The 21,385-nt window shown below is 37.0% G+C and overlaps 1 protein-coding gene across 13 annotated transcripts in view; it reads left to right on the plus strand.

Moving 5' to 3' along the window:
• The window catches only part of PTPRT (protein tyrosine phosphatase receptor type T), a 1,347,533-nt gene that overhangs the window by 133,220 nt on the left and 1,192,928 nt on the right, over positions 1 to 21,385 (plus strand). Inside the window, exon 1 of one of the 13 annotated variants that reach the window (XM_056811868.1) lies at positions 2,977 to 4,421. The exons of the other annotated variants lie outside the window; for them this stretch is intronic. The gene's annotated coding sequence lies outside the window, so the exon portion shown is untranslated. Of the gene's footprint in view, positions 1 to 2,976; positions 4,422 to 21,385 lie in introns of those variants that run through there. 13 annotated transcript variants of the gene reach the window in all.

A 21,385-nucleotide genomic window follows, 5' to 3' on the forward strand; every position in this document is an offset into this window, starting at 1 on the left:
TATGTCTCTTCAAATATGCTAATGTGCTACCATCTATTTCCTTTTCAATTACTTACAGTTTGAATTCTTTTGTAAGCAATTTTGTGGTTCCATGATCATAGCTATATGGTACCACTGAATGAAAATTGTTAAATAGTTACTATTATTATTACTTTTTTTATTAGCTGATATATAGTTTTGTACAATGTTCAAAGTTTTGATTTTGGAAGTTGGCAAGAAGAAGGAACCATGCTCCCATCTTTCCTTGAATAGGTAGATTGTTGATTTCATTGGGTTCTGCAAATCTAGAGTTCACCAGTTATTTGATCCTTGGGATATAATGTGGCATCTGGTCCATTTTGGAGTGTGGTAGAATCCAGAAAGGAAGTGGGCTTAAGAAGATACACACACTGGAATTAAGTCCTAATTATGTTCTTGGACACAAATCACTTCACAAACTCCACTTAGAGAATTTGTTTAATTGACTGAGGAAATAGTCTGAAGTACAAGAACATTTCTTTTCATTAGTGTTCAAATGAAGTGCAAATTAGAGAACTTTCAGTCCTCCATATTTCCTAAAGATAGAAGCTTTGAAGAAGAGAAGAAAAATTAGGAATGAAAGTTTGTTTAAAACCAGAAAGGAGTGCAGTTTAAATAAAAAAGCTTGGATAATTTTCTACCTGAATGATTTTAGAAGTAACCAGCAAGGGGCTATTGGGAAATAGGTTTGTTTTTTTTCAAGGGACTCTAACTTTTCTTTTATTTATCATTCTGTTTGAAAAAAAAATCTCTCTGGAATAAGGAGATATGTGAGGAATAGAAGGAGGTTTCAGAGCCCTGTAAACCCACATGGAGAAATTAAATGAGTAAAGATAGCACCTGCAATTACACTGCCTGGGATACAATTATAGGGGTTATTAATCTACCTGCTTCGGGGTCTAGGATGACTATCAGGTGGAGGTGGGAACCAATTTCTCCTGCATATTATATTATTGCATAATTATAGCTAATGCATAATTAGGCTATCTCTGAGGTAGCCACATTAATTCTCTACAAGGATTCCTTTGGCTTCTAATTGCCCTAAGTTTTTATTTGAGACCCAGAAACCTTGGTCAGTGGTAGGGGAAAGTACTGTAAATTCCTTTGTTGTGATCCATGGAGAAATGGATACACCTCCAGTATCTGATATTATTTTAAGAAAATATAAAGTTATTGGACCTATTCTGTACATATTAGAGTAATTTTTAAAAGTATTGCTGATGCCATTTATTTTTTTCTTTTTACCTTTGCTATAAGGATAGCAAGGATATAAGGATAATAGGCAAAAATGGATTCAGTGACTGTCGGATGATGTTTCCAACACTCTGTCAGTTTCTGACCTCTTTAATAATAGGAAGTAGTCAAGTTTTGTGGAGATAGCTCAGGATCCAGAACCCAAGAGCCTTGGAAATAGTGACTTCCTTTAGGCTACTGGACCTGATACCAACCTAGCTTCTATAGCCATTATTGAGGGGGAAAATTGTGGAGAAGGGACCCATCTTCTTCGTTACCACCAGCAATATTTTCTGGTCATAAACTGCCACCAAAAGGTAAATAAGTACAGGAATCCTGAGTTATTCCCTTCCCTCAGATCACTAGTCTGTTCTGGCCTAGCTCTCACAGACATTATATGGGGAGGTAACTCCTATGGAAAAAGGTCTGGCCATCTTCACCAATAGCCAACAAACCAACATCTACAGGGCAGGTGAAGTGGCCTTTCAGGGTACTAAGGGAGAGATAGGTGGCAAAATGTGCCAGGAAAGTCGAACTACTAACCACCACTCTTGACTGACCTCTTTTCCCTTATACACTGATAGAGACAGCCTAGTTCCCTTGGACTCAAGAATCTTTGGAATAACAACACTTCTAGCCCAATAGTGAATAGTTCAACAGCAGAAACTAATGTTATTCTCTCCCCTTTAGAATATGAACTTCTTGAGAGCTAGGACTGTTGTATTTTTCTATTTGTAAGCACAGTGTAAAGGCTTAATAATGTGTCATTTATTTATCTAATCATTTATTTATGATTTGCTCTCCTGAACTAGTTTTACTTTTCCTCTTTAATTTGCATTAAAAATCAATTTCAAAAGAACAAAATTGGGGAAACTCAAAGTCTTGATCAAAAATCTTAAGTGTCTCCCAACTGGGAAAAGTCTGAATTCTTTAGACTGGCATTCAAGGCTCTTTAATCAGATTCTAGACTACTTTTTTTTATCTTATTTCTACTTAATTTTCTTTATATACTCTATGCTTCCTATCAAACTAGATGGTCTATTCTTCATACATGTCCAGTGCTTTCTCACCTCTGCAACTTTGTTTATACCTTTCCCCAAGACTGGAATTTTACACTACTGGGCAACAATCAGTCTTTGGGTACTGTGTCATTTAACATTTTTAACAACACATTGATTAAAGGCATTGATGTCATGTTTAGCTGATTTGCAGATGACACAAAACTAGGAGAGAATAACTGGCACATGGGATAACAGGATATAACAAGATAATTTGGTCAGGTTAAAATTTGGGCTTTTTTATTAATTGGTAGGCCAGATTTACAGAGTAGGTCATCATAAGTTGCATTTTGATCTACATTGTTCTTTGGAACATATTCCATTCCCTCTTGCTATTTCTGGTGGTGCAGAATAGTCTTGCATTATTCAAATTTCCTTTTTTGAATACATGAGGGCTTTGCCTTCTCCTGGTAATTAGTCCCGGACAAAAAGTCCTCTGAGCTTTTTGCATAGCCTTAGTTGGATTGTTAAGCTTGTTATGGCTTTTGTTGAGACTCAAGGTTCTTTTGCCTTTATGACAAGCATCACTTATTACAGCTTAAGGGAGCTACTCTTATTAGGCCTGATTCTGGTAGCATCCAATTCTTGGTTCCATAAGCCAAGCAAATATATTTTAAAATTTTTATTTAGAATATTTTCCATGGTTACATGATTCATGATCCCCTGTTCCCTGCTCCCTCCCAAAGCCAACAAGCAGTTCCATTGGCTTATACATGTATCATTGTTCAAAACCTATTTCCGTGTTATTCATATTTGCAGTAGAGCGATCTTTTAACATCAAAACCCTAATCACATTCCTATTGCACTATGTCGTCGATCACATATTTTTCTAATGCATTTCTGTTTCCACGGTTCTTTCCCTGGATGTGGATAGCGTTCTTTCTCCTAAGTTCCTCTGGATTGTCCTGGATCATTGCATTGCTACTAGTAGAGAAGTCCATTACATTAGATTGTGCCACAGTGTATCGGTCTCTGTGTACAATGTTCTCCTGCTTCTGCTTCTCTCACTCTGCATCAATTCCTGGAGTTCTTTCCAGTTCACTCAGCAATCCTCTAGTTCACCATTCTTTTCAGCACAATACAATTGAATTAACTTACAAGAGATTCATTGTAGCTCCAATTGAAACAAAAACTTGGAGTGGGGTACAATCTCTTAAGTTAGTAGTGGGACATATTTGTTTTCTATACACATTCAAATTTCTGGGGCTTCAATTATTATTTTACTTTGATTAGATTATAATAATTTGCTTTGAAAGGAAAAGGCAGGGAAAGGATTATAACACAGTTTGACTTCAGGTAAGAGTCAGGGTTATTAATCAGTCATGTCTTTCCCTTTGAATGGTGGATATAGTTCAATGATCTATCAGACAACTATACCTGAATTCATAACTCTAAATTAATATTAGCTGGCTTTAGCATTGCTTTTTTTTTAATTTAAGAAGAGGATTGGGTTGGGTGGATAATGAGCTTTGTTTTTTGAATGCAGAATTTGAGATGGCTTTTGAGTCACCCTGTTAACACTTGTGTGAAGAGATACTAAGAAGCAGATGATTGAATAGCAGCTGCTCGGTGATGTAGCAGAAGGATGGAAGCAAGAAGGAAGTGAGCCAGAGTCATTACAGAAACAGAATGGCAGCAGCAACAAAGTGAGAAAATCCAGAAAGGAGTCACAACGCATGTAGCCAGTAGCTGTAGAGTAGAACCTTGAGTCATAGAAAGAGAATGAAGAAACATGGGGCAGGGAAACATGGAGTGGAGACATCCCAGAAAAGAAATGCTTCCTGCCCTCAAAGAACATATCCCTGGGGAACATGATTTTAAAAGCATTGATATCTATGTTTCATTATAATTGGTTTCCTTTGTAATGTTATCATGAATTTCAAAACATCCTGAGAAGAGATCATTAGGCTATATTGCCTAGAACATTCATAATACAAAAAAAGTTGAAAACCCCTGAAATCAGGATATAAAAAATGCTCATAGATGTATCCATAAGAAAAAATGATTAGAGAGCAGTCATAAATGATGAGATAGAGAAGACTTCACAGAGAAGGCAGCCTCTTAACTGAGCCTTGAAGTAAGATAAGGACTTTAAGATCCAGAGACAAAAAAGTGAGTACTTCCTCCTGACTAGTTGGCTCCAATGGAGTGTACAATTGCATATAGAAATGACTGATTGAATAGTTAGTGACTTTTGGGAAGAGCTGATGATCTAGATTGGTTTGAATATTGTGTACTTGAGAGATAATGTGGGAAGGGTTGCCTGGAGCCTGATTTTGGAGGGCCTTAAAAATGGACATTTAAGTCCAGGTTGAAGAATTTGTATTTCATCCTAAAGGCTTGAGGAGCCACCGAGGAGGGCAGAACTAATTCTTTTTTTTTTTTTTTTTGCTTCTCATATTTATATCTTTTAGTTACTATCATAAAGGATAGCCCAAGGATGATAACAAATATGATTATGTTATTTAGTATTGCATTTTGAATCTTCACTTATGGTAATTAAATCTGCTCCTGAGGAATCAATTTGCCATTGTACTTGAAATGCCATCACTTTAAGGCACTGTGATATCGCAAAGGGATTTGGTGCTACACATAGAAATGATTATTATAGTAATGTCCAAGTCAGTAAAGTCAATGGTGGAGCCAAGACGGTCTGAATCATAAGAAAATGGTCACTACATTTGCAGACTTCAAAGGCTCAAGAAAAAAAAAATCAAACAACCCCAAACCATTTCTTATATGAAGCTTTTTTCTTATTCTTCCCAGTTGCTTATGTTTCCTGCCCACCAATTTGCCTTAAAAATTTTAAACCCTTACCTTTTGTCTTAGAATCAATACTGTGTATTGGTTCCAAGGCAGAAGAGTGGTAAGAGCTAGGCAATGGGGGTTAAGTGACTTGCCCAGGGTCACAGAACTGGGAAGTGTCTGAGGCCAAATTTGAACCTAGGACTTCCCATTTCTAGAGCTCACTAGGCACTTAACTGTTCTTCATTTATCTTTGTGAATACATATATGCTATCATTATCAGCAAGGTTTTATTATTTACTAGGTGCCAGGCACTGTGGATACAGAAAAGGGCAAAAATATAGTGCCTATCCCAAAAGAACTAATACTTTAATGGAGAACAATATGCAAACAACTATGTATGTATATGATATATACAATGTAAATGGGAGGTAATTTCAGAGGGAAAGAATGAGGGAATGAGCAGAGGACCAAGAAAGGCACCTATATGAGTACATGTTGTCTCCTCCTGATAGATTGTAAGCTCCTTGTCTTTGTATCCTTGGTGCCTACAACAATGCCTGATGCATAAGTAATTATTAACATATGTTTGTTAATGCATAATTTTGAGTATTGATGTTTCTTATTAAAATCCTGGGTATACCACAATAATTTCTTTGTCTCAATTTCCTTTTAAATTAGGATAAAACCTGTATTTGATCCTGCTCTGAGGATTGAATCACATTACTCTCCCAAATACCATTTAGACATGAATTATTAATAAATATACCTAATTTCTATCCTCTCTTATTCTCCCAACATGCCAATATGGCTGATTGAATGAATGATGATGATGATGGTGAAGGTGAAGATGATGTTGTAGTGGTGGTGGTGTGGATTTGTGATTTCTCTGGTGGTTATTATTATCATCTTTCCTTTCAAGTTTTTTTGGGTGGTATTTGTATAGAAATGATCCTGATGCAAGTCATTCCCATGCTATTATTCTTTTATATTCAATATTTAATGTACTATTTCACAGGTAGATAAAATAATGACTTTTTGTAGTTGAATAAAAACTCATGCTCTGCTGTCTCGCTGAAATCCTTGTTGTAGGTAGGATGACAGAGCAGATAGGCACTTCATCTTTTTCCAGTGTGACTTTGATCTGCTATATGACATCTTTATATTTTGAAAGGTTTTTTTTTTGTTGTTTCTGGTAGTTTAGGGATTATGGATATTTATCCTTCACAGCATAGTTCTAGCCTACTTTCCAGTCTTACCATTCTCATACACTCTGTGGTCTAGTCTGATCAATCAATCAACAACCATTTATTAAGCAACAGGCTATCTGTCAAGCCATGTGTGAGGCACTGGGGATACAATGTGAAATAGAGAAAGCCCTCAAGATGCTTATGTCCTAATGGAGGAAACAAAATATAACTTTTGGGATTTGAAACGCATTTACTGATTACCAGGCCAGTGATCTTTTTGCTATTTCACATTGCCTTTCAGAATTCCTTTCATGAAGTTAAGGACTTGCTATAGTTTTCTCTGATTTCTATGTTGCCTTTTTGATTAGTAACTATATTGATTTTAGCTTGAATATCTTCTTATCCCTGATGGGGGGTAGGAGTGGGAATAAAAGAAGCTTCTGTATTCCTTTGATTTATGGAATGAATTATGTAGGTGAGTCTTTTCATGGTTCTTCTAGAAAGAAATTGTGACTGTGTTGTAGGGTCAAATTGTGTGGATTCCAATGATGATTTTTTTCCTTTCAGTGAGAATGAAATTCCCTCTTTCATGGTTGTGTTTGGGAAAATTGTGTGCAGGAAAAAATGCTTCCCTATTGGCTTTTTTTTCTTTCCTTTTCACTGAGGATGAGTTGTACTGTACATACATCATAGATGAAGGGAATTAGCTGTAAACTGACCACAGCTGTGCTCCTGCCCCAGCAAGCTTGCACTGATCTCACCCAAGCAGCTCATCTGCCCCTCTTGAGGGTTATGGGACGCAGGTGTGTGATGTGTGGTCTCTGAGCTGGCAATGGACTGCTCTCCACAAACTTGGCCTATCTCCAGCACACATGTGAAGTTTTTCCTTAGGGACTTGGCCCCCATCTGCAGCAGTGAGGAAGTAGCATAGTAGTATGCCAATTCCTATAATAGCTCTGGCAGGAGATGGGGGTGGCTCTTTTGCCAGGAATGTCCTCTGTACTACCTTCATATTGCACAAAAGTCTTTGGTTGTACACAGTTTGCCATTAATAACAATAACAGTAATAATGATGACAAGCATTTATATGGTACTTTAAAGATTGCAAAACACTTTAAAAGTGTTATGCAATTTTATCTTCACAACAGCTAGGGAAGTTAAGTGCTGTAACATGAGGAAACTGAGGCACATAGTGGTTAATTGACACACCAGGGCTCACACAGCTAGGAAATATCTCAGGCTGGATTTGAATTCTGGTCTAGCACTCTCTCCACTGAACCACCAAGCTGCCATTACATTAAAGTGGAACATATCTTATTTTTAAAAATCACTACACAGTAGCCTTATTTTCCTATGATTGACATTAATTTTTTAGTCAAGCTTTTTTCTTCATTCATTAAGCATGTACTGTGTGCTAGGCATTGTTTTAGGTGTTGGGTGTATAATTACAAAGAATAAAGCAGTTTTTCTTATTGAAGAGCTTTCAGAAGGTAGTCACTAGGGGGGATATTCCCTTTCCCCCCCTTTTTTTTCTGAAGCATCCCATTTAGAATGGATCAGAATTTCTCTTCAATCTGCAATGAAACAAAATTTAATTAAACTTCTACATTGCCTAAGTACTGTGTTGGGCACAAAGGATACAAAGATAAAGTAAGGCACAGAATTGCTGCCCTCATGTGGATTAGGATCTAGGATGTGATAGTAGTACATATACTTGAGGTTATTAATGATAAGCTGGCAGAGTTGGTAGCCTTTTATCAGTCCTAAGTCCTAAGATTGTCATTCTTGGTCACCGAGAGACTACTACTATATATCAGTCCTAATTCTACTTGATTTCTTCACAGTCTGTGACACTCTTTCCTCCACTGGCATTTGTAAAATTGCTCTGTCTTGGTTCTTTGAGCTGCCTGACCATTTGTTCTCAGTTTCCTTTGCAGGATTATCATTTTCTGCTTCCTAACCTTGTGTGTCTCCCAGAGTTGTATCCTGTGATAACCCCCTCTCTTCTTCCTGCACGATCTTTCTTGGTGTTGTCATCATTGATTGAATTGATTGAATCACCCATTGATTGAATGATCTTTACTGAAGATTTGCATATTTGTATAACCAGATCTAATGATTTGTTCTTCATTGCCAATTATCTTTGGAATTCATTTGGATGTTCTATTGACATCTTCAGCTCAATGTACCCTAAATGAGACTCATTATTTTAAATGAAGTCATTTTTTTTCTATAAACTCGTTACTTTTTCCAATTTCTATGTTTGTGTGGAAATCATTATTGTCTTTCAAGTGACTTAGTTTCACAACTGGAGAATCATCCTTGGCTCTTTTCTCTCTCTTTCATTTATGTCCCTATTCCTGTATTTTCAACCAGTTTCCCAAATCTTGTTGATTCTTCCTCTGTAACATGTCTTACATATGTCCCTTTCTGTATACTCTCACACATACCAATCTATTTCATACCTTCATCTCTTTTGGATTTGACTGTTGCAGTATTTTCCTCAATGATTTTTCTTGTTTCTGGTATCTCTCTTCTCAAATCAATTGACCAGAGAGCTACCAAATTAAAATTTGTTAGGTACACAAGTCTGGACATCTCATTTATTTAAAAAAAATTTCAATGCCTCTCTTTTTCCTCAAGGATAAAACATCTTCAGACTGACATTGAAAACTTTTCCCTTTTTGATTCCCACTTATATTTCCCCATTTACTTCATATTACTCTCCTCCTTATGCTCCAGCCATACTGGCATATTTGACATTCCACTTTCCTCCTCTGTGTCTTTATATAGGCTGTCTCCCATCCCTGGAATACTTGCACTCCTCTTTCCTGTTTCTTAGTATACTTCTCTTCCTTCAAAAACTTTACCCTACTTCAAAGAGATAATAAGGAAAAAAAGACATGTTCAAAAATATTCATAGCAGCGCTCTTTGTGGTGGCCAAAAATTGGAAAATGAGGGGATGCCCTTCAATTGGGGAATGGCTGAACAAATTGTGGTATATGTTGGTGATGGAATACTACTGTGCTAAAAGGAATAATAAAGTGGAGGAATTCCATGGAGACTGGAACAAGCTCCAGGAAGTGATGCAGAGTGAAAGGAGCAGAAACAGGAGAACATTGTACACAGAGACTGACACACTGTAGTACAATCGAACGTAATGGACTTCTCCATTAGTGGCAATGCAGTGATCCTGAACAACTTGGAGGAATCTATGAGAAAAACCACTATCCACATCCAGAGGAAACACTGTGGGAGTAAAAACATAGAAGAAAAACAACTGCTTGAATACATGGGTTGAAGGGATATGGTTGGGGATGTAGACTCTAAATGAACATCCTAGTACAAACATCAACAGCATGGAAATAGGTTCTGATCAAGGACACAAGTAATACCCAATGAAATTGCACTGTGGGTTGTGGGAAGGGTGGGTGGAGGGAAGGAAGGGAAATTATGTGATTATTGTAACCAAGGAATAATGTTCTAAATTGAATAAATAAACTAATTCAAATGGAAAACAAACAACAAAAACAAAAAACAAAAAAACTTTAGCTTAAATGCTGCCTCCTACAAGAAGCCTTTCATGATCTCCTCTACTTCTTAATGTTTTCTCTCTCTGAAAATTATCTTTTATTTATCTGTGTACCTACTATATTTGCCAGGTAGAATATAAGCTTTCCATTGGCTTTTATTTTTAGATTTAAATGCCTAATGCCTAGTATAATTCCTTTTACATTGTAAGAGCTTTTTCAGTTTATTGAGTCAATTTGAACAAATATGTTTAACAAAAGGGGAATGTGAAAGAGCAAAGGAAAAACCCAGAAAAATTATTCTGGGAAAAGATAAAAAGAAATAGAGCACCTGCCTTAAAGGCAGAGATGAGAAAAGAATGTATTCTAAGGGGCCCACAGGAATTTCTTTGGGAATACCCCTATGTGGCCTCAGAACAGATAGGGGGAAAATCACACATGTATAAGAGGCATAAGTGCCACTATAGTAATATGCTTGCTGGGTCATTTAACAGGATAGTATAGCACCAGCTGTGCCTAATATTCTGGTCATGTAATATGAGTGACAGGCACCTGTTCTGGCATTTTCAGTTCCATTTTTAAAGTGGCATACTGAAACATCAGTCAATTATGTGGTTACTCTTGGTAAGAATGGCTAAACTTGATGGTGTGGGTGGCCCATTTTTACTACAAGAAAGATGACATAGTTAAGAGGTAACACTTTCAGGTTCCTGAAGAGTGTTGACATTTCACTCTTCAGTGTGATCTTTAGCAAGAAAATTTTCTTGTACAAGCAGACTGTCATCCCGAGTATTTCCTTCTTTGAGAGAGGGTCATTTAGTGCCTCACATCTGGACCTTCATTTACTCTGTCAAGTCCTTTATGTAGAGCTTTTAAGGTACACTTTAGTCTAACTGTACACTTTCATATAAATTCAGTCAAGTTGTATGTGTGCATCATGTAATGTCTGTGAATCATAGAATCCTAAAGGTGAAGGACCCATAGATGTCAACAAGTTACCCATTGCCCTACATGTGAACCCCTTCTCCTCCATCATGTACTTAGGGGTATAGTTCAACTTGTTAGTCATTTTTGAAATATGGCTTTTGGAATTCGACATGATATAGATAAATTGTACAAAGACTCTTACTGGAAAGATTACTGCCTTTCTCTGGTACTAAACTCCTGATTGTGGCAAACAAGTTCTTTCCTGGCCCTAATCAACTTTTTACACAGCACAGCACTTCTTTCTCTCATTCCTGGAATACTCTTTCTTCTTACTTTACCTCTTTAGCTTTTCTGACTTCCGTTAAGCCAGCTCAAATCCCACAAATTTTACAGGATGTCTTTTCCAGTTCTCCCAGCCCCTGGTGCCTTCTCTCTGATTCCTCTATATTAATCTTTATTTTGATATATATCTAGTTATTTTTATGTCATCTCCCCTATTAGAAGATAAGCTCCTGATTCAAAGAAGGGACTGTTTTCAGCTTTTTTTTTGTTTCTTTATTGTTTAGTACCCTGTATGTTATAGGATTAATGCTTGTTGACTGACTTAGTTGTTTTCTCATAGTATACCCCTTGCCAGAACAGTTTCTGGCATATAATCAGCATTTAATAAATCTGTGATTGCTTGCTAGATATTCCATATTCCATCTTCCCCACCTTTCAAATCAAACCAGGAGAAACTAGGAAAATCCTTCTGTATTTGAGCTAAGCCTTAAAGAAAGTTAAGAGATACAGGTAAGATAGAAAGAATTCCAGAAAATGGGGAAAGACAGTGAAATGGAATGAAGATGAGAGAATGTTAGATGCAAGGAATAGCCAAAAAGTCAGTGTTGCTTAATTATAGAGTATATGGAGGGAGAATATAAGTATAAGAATGCAGGAAGGTAAAAAGGAGCCCAGTTTTGAAAGGCTTTAAATGTTAAATGATTATATATTTGATCTGGACATAATAGGGAGCTAGTGGAGTTTATTGAATAGGGAGCTTATGTAGATAGAACTGTCCTTTAGGAAAATGACTTTAGTAGCTAAGTAGAGGAGGGGGTAGAATGGAAAGAGAAATGAGGCTTAGAGGACAATTAGAAGGCTATTGTAATAGCTCAGGTATGAAGTGACAAAGGCCTGTACCAGAGTGGTAGCTTCATGAGTGGAGAGAAAGAGATGTATGAGTGATATAGCAAAGGTAGAAATGATAGGAATTGGCAAAAATTTGAATATGTAAATTTCATATGAGAGAAGAATTGAAGATAACACTAAAGGACTTGGGTGATGTGGTGCCCTACGCAATAATAGGGGAAGTTATAAAACAAGAGGGATTAGGATGAAAGGTGAGTTTTATTTTTGATGAGTTTGAAATACATATAGGACTTCAAATTCAACATGTCCAAAAGGCAACTGGTGATGGAAGAGTAAAGCTGAGAGGGAGAGGTGAAGCTTCATATATAGATATGGGAAGCATCTGCTTAGAGAAGTCAATCCATGGAAGAAATAATTGCCAAGTGAATTAGTAGTAGAGAGAAGAGAAATGGGGCTTTAGAGGTTTTTCTTGAATGAAGATCCAGCTAAGGAGATTGAGCAAGTGCCATGAGGAAGAAGAACTAAGAAAGGACTGTGTCATGAAAACCTAGGAAGGAATACACATCCTGGAGAAGTGAACAAATATATAGCATCAAAGGCTATAGAGGTGTCAGGAAGGATAATGACTGAGGAAAGGACACTAAGATTAGATTAGGCAATTAAGAGATCATTGATGACTTAGCTGAGAATAGCTGATACAGTGAACACAAACACTGCCAAAATTTTAGAACTGAGTGAGAGGAGAAAAACTGATTGTAAATGGATTTCTCAAGTAGGTTAGCCAAGAAGAGGAGAGATATAGTATAATATCTAGAATAGTGATAGGAGTAAGTGAGTCTTTTTGTTTGTTTGAGGATGGAAAAAGGTATGGGTATCTTTGTTGGAAGCAGTGAAAAAACTAGAAATAGAGATTGAAGATTATAGGGTAGGGAATGATAGAGTGAGGCACCTATTTGGGGAAATGAGATGGGAGCAAGGATTCATATGTAGAAGGAGTTGCTTTAGCCAGGAGCATTGCATTCATGTAACAATCATTGGTGAAGAAGAAGATAAGGGACTTGTCTAAATAATGTGAGATGAGAAAGGGGGTGCAATAGATGAACCAAGCTCTTTGTGAAAGACCTATTTTTAAAAATGAAGTATAAGGTGATATTCTCAGCTATAAGGATTGAGAGAGAGAATGTTGTTCCTCTCATCTGGGACAATTGTAGGCTTGAGGAGGCATAAAAAGAATTAGCTGTTATGATCAGTATGTGAATCTATTAGGGAAGTACAAAAAGATTGCACTACTCTATATTGAGGACTCAGTTGGACGTATGTAAGATACATTTGCACTTGACCAGTTGGCACAGTTTTCTGACTTTATTGAGCTCTATTTAGTAGTATATGAATAGGAAAAAAAGATGGCAGATGGTGGGAATAATACAAGTTGAGGTTTGGTAGTGTTGATCAGTGTTAGGGCAGGGGAGATTGAGCAAGAGCTTTGAATGTGGAGAACAGGGTAGAGTTGAAATGCTATACCAAGGAAAAAGAGAAGAATGCAGTTAATGCAGGAGGGATGGTCTACATAAAGAATGAAGGACAGAAAAACTGGAGGTCATAGTGAGGATAAAGAATATGGATCTGATGGTAAAATAGAGAAAAAGGTTGAATGATTAAAGGTTATGATAAAATAAAAGAATTTCAGGGTTCTTCAACATGGAAAGTATAACACTTGTGGATAATGACAAGTTCAGTGGTGTGGTTATTTCTGTATAGTTGGGATGGAATGAAGGAGTAGGCTATGAGAAGTGATTACACTGAAGTATTTGGAAACTAGGTATTTGAGAGAGTATCAATATGTATATTGAAGTACTTTAATATGAAGGCAGAAGTTCGGGGTAGAGAGAAAGACTGAGCTAGACCCAACTAATTGTAGGAGAAAGAGATTGTCCTGGGGATCAATAGGTTCAGGACATAAGGATCCAAATTTAGTGATAAATTCCTATGGTATGACCTCAAAAGGGAGAGGACATACTGAGTGGTGATTGTATAAGGAGAGACTGGAAATGACAACGAGGGACAAGAATCACGAGTGACAGTGCAATCAGTTTTGGAAAAGGGAACAGGAAAGCCATGTCATCAGGAAAGAGCCAGGTCTCACTAAGTGACAGAAAATGGAGTGAGAAAGAAAATGTTTTAAGATGAAATCAAACTTGTTAATTATGGAACAGGCACTCCAGAAAGCAGAGTGAAAAGGGATAGCAATAGGACATGTGGGGTATAGGGTTGAGGGGATTGGGAAGTTGGGGTTGGGAAAGGGAATTATACTTCACCTGCTTGGTTCTGAGTTACTGGAATGAGATCTTGATATGATGGTAACATGTTAAACACTGAACAATCAGTGCAGACAGAAGATTGGTAGCTGGGGATGGAAGGGGCCAAAGAGGTTATCTAATTCAACCCACTCATTTTAAAGTAAAGGAACTGAGGCATAGAGAAGGGAATAGATTCCCTAAGGTCACAAAAATATTAACACTGCCTAGATATAAATCCAGGTTTTCTGACTTCAAATCTAGTAATTTTGATGCATAAAAATGAGACTTGAGTTTTTAGTTTTTCTCTTTTCACTTTGTAAGTTTCAGTATTTGTAATCAGTAGCAACATGAGTTTTCTCTGTTACCATGTATTGTTTAGCCATCATTGTTGTCAACAGCATCACTTTCCTCACTTTAAAAAGCACTTTCCTCACAATAGCAGTTCTATACATCAAAAACACAAACTTCTGTAATGTTCTTCCTGGTAGTTTATATTCATTTGCTTCTGCCTTCACTCCTCCTTCCTTTTAAATCAGGGCTGAAATTCCCTGTACCTCTAGCCAATAAATGTTTTTTTCTTCCTCCATTTCTGCCACCTTCAACCAGAAGTGTCCTTGAGTTCTCAACTCCTAAAGTGGCTGTCCTGGATCTTGAAGGATTTGATTACTGAATGACTGGCCATTAGGCTATGAATCACCTATGAGAGATGAAAGTGGGATTTATATCACCTTTGACCTAGTTTTTTTTTCTTCAGACATCTGTTCCCTAAATATTTCTTCTCTAACTAGTGGAGATTCTTCTTCCTTCCTCCATTTGTATATTTTGCAGGAGTTAATGTGTTTTATTAAAATTAGGACTCTTGGTCCTTAGATTTTAATAAAGTTTATTAGGATTACTTGGATAGGTAGAAAATAAGAGAGAGAGTAATAGAAAGGGGGCCCTAATCTAATTTGTTCTGTGTCTCCAATGAGATGCTCAAGGTCATTCAGATAATAAAATAGCAGTAAGAACTCAAATCTGGGCCTTGAAACCCAAATCAGTTGCTCTTTCCACTACATGTACTGTCCTTTATAACTGGCTTACCACCTCTTCTTTACCTCCCCCTCCCCCAGACCCATACCCAAACCCTAGAGCAGCCCAACAGTATAACAAAACCCAACAACAAGTGATTCTGGCCTTGAGGTCTAAGTGGTGGCTTCGGAGCACAGGATAAAGCATTTTGTTATAACAGGCAGCTATATTTGCAGTCCACCACCAGAAACTAAGGCTTTGAACCCTGTCTTCCCTGGGATCAGTTTCCCAGCCATACTGGTGGACAAAGAGAAACTTTTCTAAAGTTTCTCTCCTCTCCTTTGTGACTTGCTTGGGCAAACTTGGACTCTAGGTGTGAGCTATAGGAACAACTTCCTTTGGGAGTTGGAAAGGGAGAGAATCAAGACTGTGGATAGATAAGCGTAGAATCTGAGAGCGTGCTAAAAGGGCACTCAGACAGGCACTCATGGACTCTCATCATTTTATAGAGAGGTGACTGCCTCAAGTTCTTTGGCAGGTAAATATCGGAAGAGTGTAAAGTACTCGAGGACAAGGACTGCTTAATTTTTGTCTTTATATCCCTAGTGCCGACCCTGACACTTACAAGCTCTTGATAAAATGTTATTGATCAGATGAGCAGAGCTGACACTGGAACCCGGATCACCTGATTTCTGTCTTTTATGCTTCCTTTGCTTTAGAGAAGAGGGAGGTGGGACAAAAATGTTAGGTTTAGAGATAGAGAGGGCGATACACTGAGGCTAAATGCAGGGGCTTTCTGCTCACTAGGCCTCAGCAATAGCATTGTCCTACTTTAACTTCTTGCATTGTCTCAACACAGCTCTGAGATTTCTCAGCTTCCTGGGCCGTGCTTCTTAACATTAGCTGTTTCTTCAGAAGACAGTGGAAAATACTGAGCCACAAAGAGCCTGACAGACAGGTGGTGGGTAATTGAAGCATTAAGACAGCAAAGGCCACAGACATGTGAACCTCCTGTCTGGCACAGACAGGTGGCCCTGCACAGAATAAAAGCGACTGACAATATACAGTCTCAAACACGATGCCATTCATTTTAAGAAAACTCTTTTTTCTCCTTTTGTAGGACTTAGGAAATTACTAGTAGAAGAAAGACTATGTGAAGGTTAAGAGGGAAAGAAGTAGGAAAGACACTTCTGTTTGCAATAGCTGCTTTTAGACTGAATCATAATGGTACACGATGAATAAAGATTTGCCCTGCTTAAGTTTGAAGTTAACATGATCCACCTCCCCCTACTATGACTTTTTCAGCTCAGAACTATTCTGTAGTGGTTCATACAGGAATGGGTAGGTGGTCAAAAAGAGAACTTTTTAAGAAATAATTTTAGCCGTTGGAGAAATTACTGTTTCAGAATATATAGAAAACGAAAGCTAGACCTGCAGATTAGATAACAACAACAATAACTGTATGTTTGCAAAGCTGTGGCTCCAGCAGAGGACAAATAGTGTGATAAGTTGGAGCATCTTTTCAAATTTTTAGAGATTCCGAGTTCTTAAGGTCCTGACTACAGAATTAAATAACTGACTTTGAATTTGATGGTTTCTTTCATTTCTCTCTCTACCCCTACAGACTATGTAGTATCATTCCCCACCATTTGCCTGACTCAAGGGCAATAATTGTGGAAAAAATTATTTTCTTTCCACTTTCCTTAAACTGATAAAGGAAATATTCCTGGCATATGTAGGCTAGAAATGGTTTTGGGTTGATTTGAGGGTTTCAGAATTCCAAGTGCTGAAAGAGTATTTAGATCTTTAATTGAACTCTTTTGAAAACTGAAAATTATTCCATCAATACTCCTAAGCAAAAATACTTGAGCTTTCTCCAAATTTTAGCTACCCAAATTCCATTTCTTTGCCCATTATCTTAGTGGAATTATAGAATATCAGAGCTGGGAGGGACTTCAGAAATCATGTAGTTCAACCCTGAAATTTTACAGAGGAGGAAATGGAGGCCTAGGCAGGAAAAATATCTTGCTAGTCTGTGGCAAAGATAAGACCCAGCCCACAGATTCCTAACAGTGTTCATTCACTTATATTTCACTAGCTCCTTTAAGTGCCATCTAGGTATATCAACATTTAGCTGTTTGATCTGGGCCAAATCTTAAATTTGAGGTCTTCTTCTTTGTAGGCTTTCTTGGCCTCTAATCAGGTATTTAGTCCCATCTGCCCCTATGTACTGGCTATATGTGGTCATGCCAAATCATTTCAGCTCTCTGAGACAGTTCTTCACATTTAAAAGAATTACCTCCTCAGAAGACTTGTTTGAACTAAGGCAGAGTTAAGTGAGCAGAATCATAATAATTCATACAAAAACAACAACCTCTAAAGATAAACAACTCTGAAAGACTAAAGAATACTGACCAAAACAATGTCCCACCAAAGCACAAAAGGACAGGTGATTAAGCAGCCTTCCATATCCTTAGAGAAGGTGATGGACTCAGAATGAAGAATGAAACACCTATGTTTGTGCAGAGCCAATGTGGGAATTTTGCTTTACTATGCATATTTGATACAAGGGTTTTTTTTTATAGGAGGGGGAGGTGGAAGGGAGGGAAAATAAATCTTTGGTAATTGAAAAAAATAATAAAATGGGTTGTGAGGCTCAACTGAAGTAATGCATGTAAACTAGATTTGTAGTCATAAGACACTATATAACTGTGAGTTGTTATTGTTATTTTATACACATATAATGTTACTGATATTGCTAAGTTTGCTGCTTGCTGGTTATATTGATAGACTTGGAGGTCACATTACTTTATGCAGAATTACCCAGAATTTTTTCCCCTTCAGCTTTAGGATAATTAATTCCAAATCCAGATGCTACTAAAGACAACCTCCTCCTCCAAAAAAAAAACCCCAAACCAAATCTCAAAACATGTAGAGAAGGATCAGAAAATATAGGAGGTAAATTTGCTCAATTTTTATGTGAAATTCACCAAACCTACATGGCAAATACATTGTAAAATTGCTTTTCTAACCCATAATTCATGCTTGGCATGACATCCTTTTGGAAAAAAAAAGAAATTATTGTTCCCATTTTGCCAGAATTTTTTTTCTAACTTACCACAATAGAGAAATGATACCCAGGTAACCTTAGAGAAGAATACTGTCTATTGAGTTACTTACTTTGAAAATCTGATTTCTTGAGAGGTGAAAGTTAGTAGTGCTCAAATTTAAATTAATATTAAGTGTCAGTTCCATAGAGTATATTCATATATAAATATTAATCCTTCCATCCACTTGCATGATATTTGTCTTGATTGTTTCTTCCAGAATAATATTAAAATGATTGTAAGCCTCCAACTGTCTAATTTTCAGCCAAAGTGTCCATTTGGTAGCATTTTGACCAGATCTATGTTAGCAAAAAAAAGCAAAAACAAAATTGATGCTGTTTATGTCATGGCACCAAGGAATCTCAGAGGGAGTCAGAAGGCTAAGCCACCTATAGGAATCAATTCTCTCAGCTTTCCCAAGTGGCCATCCAGCTTCTATTTGAATAGTCCATGAGGGATAGTTTACAACCTCCAAGGCAGTCCATCCTGCCACTTTCAAGCTCAGATTTTGGTTCCATCTTATATCGAGATGCTGTGATCTGCTTCTTTTCAACTCATAGGTTCTGATGTAGAAGAGCCTCTAATCCTGCTTGTACCACAGTAGTATCTCTAGTCCAGGCTTTATTTCAATTCTTCCCTAGATAAGGAAATTACTAAGGCATTCCATTTTAGGGTAAGTCTAATTATTAGTAAAAGGATGAAAAAGCTTCTACTTCTACTGCCTGGGGACCTAGGACAGTAACTTTTGAAAGGGTATTTAATTATCTGACTATTGCATTAAATATGTTTTGTGGTTTGGATTAACTGGTGACATGTCCCGACTCTCTGCTTCAGAGTTGTAAGTATATTGGTTGATAGATCAACAGCTTTCATCAAATGGAGACAACACCTATCAAGAATAGAATTTGGAATCAGGAAAGCTAGGCATAAATTCCACCTGCATCGCTTACTATCTGTATGACCTTGTGCAAATCACAATTTCTCTGGGACAGAGTACTCTCTTCTGTAAGGCCAGGAAATGATGAAGATGACTTTTCAGATCCCTTCCAACTCTTTATCTATGATCTTATTGTTTTATGATCCTAGTCAGCTGATATCTTGTGTGTGTGTGAATGTGATGTGATAGGAAAGAGAGAGAGAGGGGAGAGAGAGAGAGAGAGAGAGAGAGAGAGAGAGAGAGAGAGAGAGAGAGAGAGAGAGAGAGAGAGAGAGAGACAGAGAGAGAGAGAGAGAGACAGAGAGAGAGAGACAGAGAGACAGAGATAGAGAGAGAGATAGAGAGAGAGAGAGAGAGAGAGAGAGAGAGAGAGAGAGAGAGAGAGAGAGAGAGAGAGAGAGAATGTCCGAGGAAATTATGGACTTTAGTGAGAAAATAGTGAATTTGGAGTTCATTAATTAATTCTGGCTCTACTGATAACTTGATATATGACCTTTGGATATCACCTTCCCTCTCTAGGCTCTAATTAATTCTATGAAACGAGGAATCAGAGAATTGGATTGATAATCTTGACAGTTTCTTTAAGAAAGTAAAATTACATCATTTTTATGTTGCTTAAATTCTCCTTTTATTATTTCCTCTCTCAGAGAGCTATAACAAGGAAACTTTTTGGAAGGAAAGGGGAAGAATAAAAAATCAGCAAAGTCAATCAATTCATTGAAAATAATCTAAAAACATATCCAATGTACTATTCATTTGGATCTCTTACCTCTGCAATGGAGTGGAAGGATCTTTTTCTTCATATCCCTTTTTTAGTGGACCATGCTTGTTCTTTATAATTTTGTGATATCCATTTTTTATTGTTTCGTGATTGCTGTTCTTTCCAATTATATTTCCATTTTGTTTTCTTGTTTTCTTGGCTTTACTTCATTTGTGTCAATTCATGCTAGTTTTTTCCATGCTTCTCTGTATGTACTATATTCAATATTTTTCCCCAGCAGAGAAATATTCCATTATATTCCTTTACACAGTTGGTTTATTAATATCCAAGATATTAGGCATTGACTTCGTTTCTAGTTTTTTGCCACCACAAAAAGAGCTGTGATAAATATTTTCATATAGTGGAGAGCTTTCATTTTTCCAATGACCATCTGGTGGTATTTGACTAAAAATGAAATCTTGAGGTCAAAGGGTATCATTATTTTAGTAACTTTATTTGAATAATTCCAAATTTATTCACAAAATATTCATACTATAAAGTGATCAACTTTGCCTCTCCCATAAGGATCTTACCATTTAAAGCAGGGAAGTGGACATGACCTAAGCTACTATCCTGTCACCTCTCCTGCCCTTCTACATGATCTTAAAGCTTCAGAGAAATAAAGTAGGATTCCATTTTAAATGTCCTATGTCTTACTCATTATAAATACTTAATTTCTTGATATGGTTATGTGTGTATGTGTGTCATTTAGAATATTTGATTGTGTGAGTGTAGGTGGTGGTGTGGTGGTGATGTCTTTCTTAGCTACATACAAGTATTTGAGAAATTTTACATTTATCAGGCCTTTTCCATGGAATTGCTTATACTTTGTATATTATCTGCAAAACCCTAGCAGCATTTGTGTGTCTGGGGTATTAGTGTATGCCTTTCTATTTTTTAATAAAAACACTTATCACAGTTTAATAATATAGTATTTTAAGCTATGGTACATAATTAACCTAAAATAATTCCTTATTTACATCTAACTACTGACCATTAAATTACCTGATAAATGGTATACTGGGCATTTACATTGTCATAATATCATGCAAGTTAATAGGTAATACTTTTTAGTTGTAGGCTGGTTACAGGGAGGCTGCTTTGGGATCATACAGTAGAATAATTTTAAAGTCTGAAAGAGTTTCCCTCTTTATTTAATGTCAGTTCATAAATTCATTATTAATATTCTCGATTTGCTTTTTGCCTAAAAGGTAAAATTCTGTCAGAAAACAATGCTGTTAGGGTTGTGTAGTATAGGACCTAGGTTCAAGACTTAATTTTAGGGGCAGCTAGGTAGCACAATGGATAGAGTTTAGAGTTTGGGGGACCTGGGTTCAGACTCTTCCCTAGCTGTATGACCCTGGGAAAGTCACTTAACCCTTACCACTCTTCTGCTAAAGACAGAGGGTAAAGATTAAGAAAAGACTCAGCTCTTGTTTT

This window comes from Monodelphis domestica, chromosome 1, assembly GCF_027887165.1.
Source record: "Monodelphis domestica isolate mMonDom1 chromosome 1, mMonDom1.pri, whole genome shotgun sequence".
NCBI lineage: Eukaryota > Metazoa > Chordata > Mammalia > Didelphimorphia > Didelphidae > Monodelphis > Monodelphis domestica.